Source organism: Amphiura filiformis, chromosome 3 (genome assembly GCF_039555335.1).
Source record: "Amphiura filiformis chromosome 3, Afil_fr2py, whole genome shotgun sequence".
Taxonomy (NCBI): Eukaryota; Metazoa; Echinodermata; class Ophiuroidea; order Amphilepidida; family Amphiuridae; genus Amphiura; species Amphiura filiformis.
In genome coordinates this window covers 77,524,651-77,534,427 of record NC_092630.1, presented here as the reverse complement: position 1 = coordinate 77,534,427, position 9,777 = coordinate 77,524,651, and positions in this window count along the sequence as shown.

Genomic DNA, 9,777 nt, shown 5'->3' with positions numbered 1-9,777 from the left:
TTGAAACTTTTTTTATTTAAAACGAATTGTGTTTTTAAATGTTTTAAAAGAGATTTTCAGCCGAAGTTCGCAAAGTAGGCCTATGCCTATTATAGGCCTAGCATTTTCAATTTATACATTTTGATTTGTCAAAACTTTACTTATTTGAAGCAAGAATTTTTCTGTTATATTTCAAATTGATTTATAGGCCTAGCATGCATTTTGTTTTACTTCTTGTCCCTTTCCTGAAAGGTTTACTGCAAAGTTATACTTTTACTGCCGTAAATTTATGCAAAACTTTGGCTTGTGCTATTTTCTTTTCCGTTTTTCAAAATGTGTTTTTATAGGCCTATTAGTTTGATTTGTTTTTCATGTTGATTTTTTTACATTATCAAATTATGCCTATAAATCGGTGTCACATCAATATAGGCCTATTGCAGTGTTTGTTTGAAATTGTGTTCTTATTTTTTATCACACAAATATTAATGCTTGTTATGAATTATTATTGTTATCATTATTTATTTTACACATTTAATATTTTAATTCATCAATAGGCCTACATGCTTCTTATAATATTCCTACTTTTAACTTCTTTATTTGCAATTTTTCTCAAGTTGTTTTCTTTCGAACTGTTTCTTTGTTTCTTCCATTCTTCATTTATTGGTTTCATCCTGCTTATTTATTTCTTAATTTGTTATTTATTTAGTTATTCAAATAACCACCAATTAACAAAAATGTATTTTATTCATCATATTAGTTTATTGAATTATACTTTGTTTACTGATCATGTTTATTTCTTTTATTAACAAATTTATTCATCTAATATTTCCCTTATTTTTAAAGTCCAGTTTGCAATTTCCCCTCCCTAATCCCCTAAAAAAGCAAGAAATAAAGAATATTATTTGAATAAATCAAGAGAATATAAAAAATATGGCAATAGGCCTAAAAGCAAAACCGGCAACCCAAAACGCCGGTACTGAGCACCCAGGCCCAGTCGCGTAGTCACACCGGTGTGACTCTCCTGCGAAGTCACCGCGCCGCGAAGTCACTCTGTAGAAACCTAGGAGGCTGGCTACCCGGCTATTTCGGACCGGCGATATGGAAAACCGAGGTGTAGTTTCCGATGCAGTGACATTGATGTGACATCGGCGTCACACAGATGAGAATCTTGCAGTGTAGTTAGCGTCATATATCAAAAAATTTAGTACTTTCTGTCAATCAAGTATGGTTTATTGTCTACATGTCAATCTTTAAATTATTAGCATAGTCCTTATAATAACGGCGGAGCGCCTTGATGAGTAAATGATAGCAAACCAGTGAAAAAATCCCCAAACTCAGTCAGTGGAGCTCCACCCGTACATGTCAATAGCGTCATTATCGATTGGATTAGTCGACCGTAGCGGACAATTCGATCGCTCATTGGATTAATATTATCACGTGGTAAGAAATGTGCATTGGACAATCGATTACTATAATGGTTTAGTACTACATATTTCGGTTTAATCTTCGCTAAGCGGGTTTATGGCTGAAAAAGTCACGGTGAATTTGCCGTGGACAAAACTGCAATCTATGGTTACTCTAATCTGTGGTTATTGTATTTATTAACATGAGAAGAGTCCAAAATATCCTCCGACTAGTACGATACTCGTTTTGAACCATCAGTGATCTGTCTGAGAGGGTCATTCAGGGTCTTTTAAAAAGCGTAGTGGTTTAGTATGATAGTGCGCTACGAACTGGCATAAACCCACAGGCCTCGGCACAGAATAATAATACATTTAGCACCATACAGGGACTTGCAGCTAAGACGCGCACACCCTATACATAGCCCCCTATCACAACAAACCATCGCAGCCAGCATCAGCTCCCAGAGTTCTTGTCCGGGTAACCGCAACAAACAAGCAGTTAGTTCCTTTGCCCAAGGAAATTCTTCTTTACTATCACTCAGTCAAACTACAGCGATATTTTCGGAGCTAGATCTATTTTCAAACGATGAGGCACTGTATGTTTGGGCAATGAATTGAAATGATAGTACTTATACAACAAAAACGATCCCTTTAATTTTGCATTGCATGCAAGTGGTCATTGCTAGAAACTTGGTTACTAGATATGCTGCGGTCTCCACTCACCCGTCTTCATTTTTTGTTCTTTATCCTGTTGATGAAGGTAAGGGGGTTATGATCTGTGAATACACGCACATAGGTATATCATGGTACCCAAATAGACATCGAAATGTAGCAATTTCTCAGAAAATTTCTCTGGTGCTTGTTGAACTTCCTTGAAATATTTTATAGGGTGATCACAGTCTATGTCACTGGCATCAACAGTCAACTTGAACTGCTTCTGGAAATCAGGTGCAGTGAGTACTGGTGAACTCATGAGTATTGATTTGACTTTGTGAAAAGCATTTTCATACTGCTCTGACCAAACGAATTTTGCACCCTTCTAAGGCCTTCTTCAACAAATCAGTAAAGGACTCTGAAACGTTTGGACAGAACTATCATGTGCTATGTTAATTACTTCAGTGTGGTATACTTTTGGTACCACATATTGGTGCACTACCTTCCACTCCTCGTCGGCAGGTGCATCGGGTGGCGCCACTTTCTCATTAGTACACCATCTTGTTTGTAATAACAGACAGAATTTTGTTATGCTTCTTCTAGACTAGGGTCATTGCCCTTTGATTGATCTCTTTGAGTTCTGGGTCATTTTGTTGCTCCAGAATTAGCTTGTCATGACTCAAAGGGTCTTTTATGACCAAGTGATACAACTCCCTCTAACACAAAAGGTTAAAATTTCTCACACACTTCCCTTTTGAGGGATTTCTTGCTTCTTGATTTGACTGACTACTTGTTTCTTCGATAAACACTGCACACCCTACAGTATTACTAGTAGATGGCTGCCGTTTTTGTAATTCTTGTTTGGCTTTTAAGGTCCGACACTGGGTCACTGTATGTATTTTCTGTTCTTGTGTGGCACCCTGATATGCTTTAGAATGATTATAATGATTATGGCTAGACTTGTTTGAATAACTTCTGTTATTACTAACTTTACTTGCAGTCAACTTGTGTGTTAAGCCATAGTCATCGGCCATCGTTGCTACCTCCTGTACTGTTTGAATTTTGCTAGCGCTTTCATCCAAGTGAGTTTTAATGTCAGCGTGGACACATTTTTTAACTCTCCTATAAGAATCAATTGCCTAAGTTGTGCGAAATCATCTTTGACTTCTTTTGAACCAAGCCACCTGTCAAACATTTGTTCTTTTACTCTAGCATATTCTACATGATGTTGATCTGCTTGCTTTCTTGAATATCTGAATTTTTGTCTGTATGCTTCAGGTACTAGCTCGTAGGCTTTAGCAGTGTACTTCGGATTTATGTATAAATGCGTTTTTATAAATATGCACGTGACCACCTCCGCATAGCGAGTGGTCTTTCTATACATTTGAATGCAAAGGCGGAACAACGTGAGACTGTTGTGCATCAAAATTGTCTATTTTGTTCAACTTTGTGATTAAATTGTAAACGTTTCCGTCGTTGAATATTTTTCCCGTCGTCATATACTTTCAAAATGTTTTTTTTGATAACATATTACAAATTCGGAATTGCAATTCAATTAATACTTAAATTCGATGATATTTATCTACAGAGATCCTATCCCTTTCTGTACAGGGTGTATCAAAATAAAGTATACAGTTTGAAAAATACCGCTGGATTAAAAAGTATGAGTTCTTTGGTCAACATTCTCTAGTTGGTAACTTAATCAACATCTTGTCCTCCCACAGCTGAAAAATCACTGGCGTGTGACCATTAATAAGGATTTGGTGGCTTCTTTTGTGAACCGAGTACAAAAAGCAGTTGCACGAAATCAATTAAAATCAAAACAACATCAAAATCACAAAACAAGTCTCACCACTTTCTTTACTGTTTACAGTTATTGACAGTTTTAGTCTTAGTCTTCCACATGGCAACCATTCCTCTGTATGCAGATTTCGGCTCTTCTCAACATGGCGTTCATACCACGTGTAATGAGAGGTCTGTCATACCTGAGAATGTCAACTTGTGCAATTATGCGTCTCTGAAGCTCATCAAGGTCTGCAGGAGGACTTGTGGAAACATTTACTGCAAACCCTGCTTCATCGCCAATGATGAAATCTTCCAGGACAAGAAGCCACTGACAGAACACAGTGCGACGTTGGTAATCTGCTTGCTGAAGTTGATGTCTCCTTATTATGTGATGGGATATGAAATCGTAAGTCTTAACGAGTTATTCTGTTAAAAGTTGCAGATGCTATTCCAAGTTCATTTCGACGGCAGCTAATTTGACCTCCTGCTTGCCCCGCCTGCAGAGTGTTACGGACTGCTTGGATATTAGCAGACTTCCAGTTCGGGGGAGACCACAATGTTCTCTGTTCAGATTGCGACTCGTTCCAGTTTAATCTGATACTTCGCAACATTTTTGTAAATAGCTCCACGTGAAGGGGAACGTGCATTTGGGTACTGCTGACAGAAGCACTTCTGCTGCACTTTGGGTGCGATGTTACTCTGCAACAAGGAAGGCCCTTTGCTCTGTGTACTGTGAAGTATCCATTTTAATGTTGCTTTCTCCTTGCCAAGTAAAACCTAGCATTTGTAAAGAGACAGTTGTCCAGATTTACCAAAAGTTATGTGTTATGTAACTCACATATGCACAGGATTGGAACCCTAACAAATGATCTGTGCACCTGCATGTTTCTCTTGGTTGCACAACAATAGCAAATACCAGTCATTAAACCCAATATACTTCGCGGAACTACTTTTTGTACTCGGTTCACAAAAGTAGCCACCAAGTCCTTATTAATGGTCACACGCCAGTGATTTTTCAGCTGTAGGAGGACAAGATGTTGATTAAGTTATCAATAAGAGAATTTTAACCAAAGACCTCTAGTAATGCGGGCTATTTCAACTCATTAAACTTCCAGAGATGTCACAGGCTGACCCAAAAAAATCCTGAACTTGCGAAGCGTAGCGAGCGCAGCGAGCAAGCTTTCGCAACACAACCAGGGGGGTCCGGGGCCGCTTAAGGGCCCCGGTGGAATCCAGGGGCGAAGCCCCGATGTATAAAGTCGAGGGGCGAAGCCCCCGAAGCCAATGGTTTCTGCACATTTAGCACCACAGTAAAGGCCATTTCAGAGGGTAAAAAGAACAGTTCAAAGCTCCTGGCTTGTTCTACACTTTTAATAAAAAGTGCTTCCTTCTTCCAGAAAACATGCTTTAAAAATTTCAGTTTCCTATACTTTTATGTAAAGAGACACTCTTAAAAATAAAAGTTTTTTGGCTTTATTACATGGACAATATGGCTGATGTTGATATATGTGAAACAGAAAGATAAGACAATAGGGCCACTCCAAAAGCGAAAAAAAAATTAAAAAAACAAAAAATTTAAAAAAAAAAAAAACATTTTTTTTTTTTTTTTTTGGAAAATCCGGATTTTTTTTTAATCCCCAAAATCCGGAAATCCGGATAAATCCGGAAATGTGACATCTCTGAACTTCTCCCTAGTTATAGTTTTTAGAAACTCTTCTGCATTGAACGTCATAATGTACTTTCACTTTAAAGACTCAGTAAATTAATGTCAATTTTCTTTTACAGTGTGTATCCCAGATGAGCCAACAACCGCAAACTGAATTAGCCTCTGGCACCCCTCATGTGAAAATGAGGAAATGTTTTCTGGTTTACGCGCCAGTGGTGTGGGTCGGATGCAATTGCCTATGAACCAAGTAAGTAAGCCTTCCGATTGGGTTGCGGGTTGTCATGCCAATCTGTATACTTGTGTATAGCATAAAACCACACACATTGGAACACATAATATAAGGGTGGTCCAATAATTGTGTGTACCCTGGGGTAGTGAAAATACATTGCTATGTCCGTCTGCAGCTCACTGTCGGGTATTCTATCTAGTTGTGAATGTCATAGATAATGCGTAGGCAAATTGGTAACGATCCCGGGGTGGGGGGGGCACTTACATTACGTGATGGACACCATGCTCAGGTATGGACTCTCGAAACGCACCCTAAACGAGAATTACTCAGCGCGTGCAAAACATACCAAACAAGTATTTTGCCCTTTTTAACACTAAGAAAGTAAAAATTCATGTTCAGGTTCTTGTTTAATATGATAAGTAGTTTTGTGTTTCTTAATGTTTTACCCTACGATGTGTTCTGATAGAAGCCAAATATGGCCTATTTCACCCTTTTTATTTTGCCATTAAACTTTGGTACCCTAAGCAAGTATTTTGCTTGGAAAAGTATACTGTATAACTATACTCTTTTTCCTGATTTTTCCTCTAATGTTTGAGAGAGCTTGTGGTTGCACCATGTATATAGATTGAGGATGGAGGAAGGCCGCCAACAGAGGGGATAAGAGGCCCAGGGTCGCAAGGGACTGGGTCCAAAGGTCTTGGGGGCACAAATAAATTCGAATAAGTTAAAATAATTTGAAGGGCCATTGAAAACACAAAGAAAAATGCAGACATCTCTTAAAGCTGTTGCTTTAGCAATAATGTGGTAACCAAAAAAGTGAAGGTTGAACAAAAGTGAAGGTTGAACAAATATTTTGAATCGCACACCACCACTTTTCAGATTTTCGGCACAGCCCGTATTCCGTATAATGGTTCTCGGCGACCCTGTGCACTGGTGCATAATGTAGAAGAGGGTACATGGAAAACAGTTTGGGCACATTTTGTCGATGGGGTTGCATTTGATGAGTCAATAATGTAATCTCAAACAACAACTGTTTCAAGACAGGCAAATTAACATAATAATTGCCCTTTTTTATTTTCCCTGTAGGCCTATTATATTTACATGATTTTATTATGATCAGTATTTCAACTAATACTGAATTACAATAATTTGTTTTAGCAAGATGATTGCAATGGATTAAATCACCATTTTAGCATTTGCAAAGTAACAAAATTAGCAAAGAACAAGGTACAATGAGGAGAGCGGTACAATGTAAAGATTATGGTTAGGGTACAGATTATAATTCAAGTTTTGGCAAGCGTAAGTAGGGTAAGGTGTACCTTGCAAACAATTAAATGAAGAGCTCACCTGTATGCATATTGCAATATATGCCATTTTCACACCAACATTTGCCTATAATGCTAGCTTTATATTGACACATTATCTTAAAAAATCCATAGTATATTTTTGAATCTACAGGGTGTCCCTGAAAGAACTGTATCGTCGGAAACTGAATTGTTTGGGTATTTTAACTCATAAACCAAACATAACTAAATAACCGATGTGGTTGAGGAATATATCAGCTATCAGCTACTTATTGAATTTTGACAATTGATGGCTCTTTTTTGAAATTATACAAATTTTACGAAACTACCTCATTTTCAGCCCGTTCCACAGAGTCAAATATCAATCATTGACGATAGATGCCTCATACGCTAATGATGCGCAGTGATAGCACTCCAAATACAGATCATTGATTGATATTTGAATCCGTGGAAAGGTTTGACAATGAAGGCGTTTCGTAAAATTCTTATATTTCATGAACGGTGTGGTCAATTGTCAAAATTCAAAAAGTATGTGATTGCTGATTTATTACTCAAATCTTACCAATTATTTAGTTATGTTTAGCTGTGGCGTTAAAATACCCAAACAAATAAGTTTCTGACGATAGAGTTCTTTCAGGGACACCTTGTACAATAAAAAAGCACACATTTTCTTTATATTTGACAAGTTATGTCTGCCTATATCTCAAACGGATATATATCACTTTTTGCAGCTGAACTCTTCAAAATGTTCTATAATTAATTTTATCAACACAGCTGCAGGTCGCAGCTCTCATATTATTCAAATTAATAATACATAAACATCTGTATGATTTGTACACAATTGCAATAAATAAAATTGCTTAACTTAAGGGTTATATTAAAACTTTGTGGTTTGTTTTTGACAGATACTTAGTAATAAGAATTCTACTTTATGGTTTCACACACAAATAATATCATAAATGCTTTTTGGGAGAAAGAAAAAGTTGAGTACATACTATGATATGTGAATGACAGCACCAGTGTCTTGAAGGTCCACCCTCAGAACACACAAATCGGTAAACTCACCTTTTTTGACAAAAAATATCAGATTTTTCGTTAATTTCTGGATTTTGTCCAACTCCCCCTAAAAATCCCTTTGCCCACAACCCATAGAAACAAATTCTTTGTGAAATTCTGACATCACCGTTGATTCAGTTGATGAAGTGATTATATCACAAACCACAATTGTCCCATTATCACTATTAGAGTCCCACCCCTAAAATCCCACCCCCTAAAATTTGGAAGCCTCACCTTATGAAAATATCACAGAAAGTAGTAGAAAATGTCCTTCAATGTTTTATATAAAATTGGATCGATTGAGCCCAAATTTATTGGTCGAGTTATGAGAAAATATTTCAAAACTCATAGCTTGACCAATAAATATTGGGCATAAAACATCCAATTTTATCATCATTATGTTTTGGATCCAATATTTTCACACACTTGGATTCATAAAAACATAATAATGTAAAAACATGTAGCAAAAGATATGTGAAATTGGCTTTTAAGGATATTTCAGACCTGTTTACAAACATACCGGTATGGTGAGCTGTTCCTGTAACAAAGGTAGAGCATAAGACAATCAAAAAGCCAAAAAACGTCATAAGATTAACAAAATCATGTCATGCTCGAGTAATTTGCAAATTTGCGGACAATCTTTTAGACTTTTCACAGTCCCATTTCTGATCCTTTTTTCCCCAACTAGTGGAATAATAATGGGAGAAATGCGATAAAATACCATAAGGTATGTCCATAAATCATAATACAACCTTATTTACACATAGTAAGATCATTGGAATAACATATATATCCTTCCTCTCTTATGAAATAGAAATAAACATTTACAAATAAAATAAAGTTAAACAATCCAGATATATAATGTGTAATATCTACAACATTTTATCACTAAGTATAAAATACAATAGCTGCATTGCTTGATAGAATAGTCCTATCACTTAGTGTTTCAGTTATTCAGCTGCATACATATCATTGTAATACCATGTTTTAAGAAGTTGTTGCATTGTGCCTGGTTTTGGTCAGGATGACTGAGTGAGTTACTAGTAGGCACATCAGCACTGTAAGCCTTACATTTTAATATATACATTAAGAAATTGATAACAACTTTACTATTTACATGTTTTTGATTTGAAGTTGAATTTCTATCTAACATCATCGAAAAAGAAATTGCTTTGCAACTTGAGACTGTCATGCCACTATTACAAAATAGTTGTAAAATTTTGAAGCATTGTGAACTGGTATCTACAAGCAGAATGAGATGTTGCTAAAAGTAACTACACTAACTAGATGACAATGTAAAGCTATAGCCAGCAGCTTTGAGACATTTTTGGCCTTATGGATGTTGACTTATATTCACAAAAGACGACATGACAAACTTAAATCCTGAACTTGCATAGTCTATCTTATGTACTGTATCATGTGTGTCCTGTTTCTTGTACACAATAACAGAGTAAGTAGTCCACTTGTCTTATATTCATTGGTATAGGAAAGTGTATGCAGGTTGGTTTGACAACTCCGAGAGTCCTTCTGTGAATACTAATGATAATAATTTTGAATAATGTAAAACTATAGCATAAGGAGATTAATATTGCTGCATGTTTGGTAGTGACGTATGTGCATATTTCCCGTGCCACAGTATCAAATCGTGCGCGTAAAGTTAAACGCCCTAAGTGTGCACGCACGCGTACATGAGCGTTTTGT